Consider the following 2,335-nt stretch of genomic DNA (forward strand, 5'->3'; position numbering starts at 1 on the left):
TATATATATATATATATATATATATATATATAACAGAAATTTGGTTTTCCACTTTTTTTTCTTTAAAATATTTATGTATATTAGTTTCCTCTTTCCTTCTTTTTCTGTTATTTACGCATGATTTCAATAGAATACTTTAATTGTTTACTGTTAGAAACAAATACATATGTCTTACAAAGTGACATATTACCCAATCATTTGAATAATGTGGCACATACAAATATCTGGTAATTTAACTTTAAATTTTAACTTTTAATATTTAATATAAAAAATAGTTAGTAGAAATAGTTTTCAATATAAATAATGAAAATTTGAAATTAAATTGTATCATCGAAGTTAAATTAATAAAATTCAATCGAAACGCAATAAAATAAACTTAGACAATCAAAATAATCAAAATAAACTTAAATCTCCAAAATATCATGATAAATTTTGTATTATAACTACATTTTTCAAGATAAACCTTTTAGTGAGCAGTTTTTACTGCATACATTTACTGTAACAATCAGATCCCATACAATACAACGTGTAAAATCGAATAAAGATCTATTTGTTAAAAATACAAGAATAATCATGTATCAGCATCACTGGTTCATTAACGTATATATACATTCATTCCAAACGATGAATAAAATTGTCCTACGTGTGTTATAATAGAAAAAAATTCTAGTGCGTGCAGTATATTGTAAAACATTATTATCTTCGTAATGAAAATTAATCACACACATCCTGCGCGACTGGCTCCCATTGGTCTTAAAATATAAAACTATTGTACATTCTGTCAATATCTGTCACATATCTATTGTTGTGTTGTCATGACTATTGTTGTGTTGTTATCAACGATTACCAGTAAGTATAATATAAAAATGCTTTTTGAATATTATTATCCTCTTAGCTACGGCAAGACTTTTCGCGGAGCTATATCTCTGTACGGCAAATTTCAACGTGGACTGCGCGAAAACAATGCAATACTGCGATTTGTGTCCAGTAACGATTTTCACTACGCAAATACATTAGAATACAGTTTCAGATAAATAAATTATAATTCATTAGAAATAAGAATGAGCCACTATAGTGACGTATCGTTCAGAAACATGATATACGCGAAAGCCACTATAGTGGCGTATAGTACCTGAGAGGTTAATAAGATGCATTATGAACATAATGCTAGGTATGTTTGCAGAACTAGTTGGCATCACTAATTCTTATATGATAATCGAAGTTAGGTAGGCCGTAGTCAATGAAAGATAGATGACCATTACGAGATGATGGAATATTTGCATAGAAAATCACGGGTGAAGAAGGATGCACACGATAAAGTAATAAAAAATTGTTAATAATGTAAAAAATATTAAATATTTTGAAATTATTTAAATAGAATTATCAAACTTTTTTTTTAACAAAATAAAAGAAAATTAAGTGAAATAATTTTCTTCTTTAAATCAAACAATAAATTATTTAGTTCAAACAATACAATTACCTGAAAAGTCAAATAATCGTATTTGTTAGATAAAAAATTTATACTATTCCATAATGTTATTTATTTATAGTATTCAACAAGGGATATATTTTTTTTAATTAATAAAGTCCAAAGAAACCGTTCACTTTTAATATATGGTGATATATATTATTACGTATCCGTCACTATCCTCCTATTCTCCTACTCTTGTGGATGAACGATCGTATTGATATATTTCTTTTTTTTCTCGCGATTCTATTCGATTCCTTAGCTAAATTGCTATTTGTAGTTATATTTAATCGATTTCCTTGCAATAGTTACTTGCAATTCCAGTATTATGTGAATAAGAACCTTTTATTTTTGCAACCATTATATCGTTCTTATTTTTAAATTTTACTAGACTGTGGCACCGGATACCATTATCTTAGTTGCAACCTAATGTATGTACGAACACTACATTAGATATCTACTGACTTTATCTTCTGATAATTACACAGAATTAGGAAAAAATAGTTTTTAAAAGCTTATTTAGTAAAATACAAAAGTAAAAATTTTGTGAAAAGTTAAATAAAATTTCACACGCACACAGAAAATACTTGGCGTGTCAGGGTAAAATTTCACACGCACACACAAAATACTTGGTGTGCCAGAGGAAATCACATTAATTCTTTTAATATTTTACGAAAATCTTTGGAGCATATGTTGTACGAGTAGCATTAAAAGAATGAGGCACGCCAAGTGTTTTCTATGTGCGTGTGAAATTTTATTTAACTTTTCCCAAAATTTTTACTTTTACCAAATGTTTACTAAATGAGCTTTTAAAAACTATTTCTATTCTGTGTAATTATCAGAAAATAAAGTCAGTAGATACCTAAT

This window comes from Odontomachus brunneus, unplaced genomic scaffold, assembly GCF_010583005.1.
Source record: "Odontomachus brunneus isolate Ranch 3 - 2012 unplaced genomic scaffold, Obru_v1 Obru_scaffold_449, whole genome shotgun sequence".
NCBI classification, from domain to species: Eukaryota; Metazoa; Arthropoda; class Insecta; order Hymenoptera; family Formicidae; genus Odontomachus; species Odontomachus brunneus.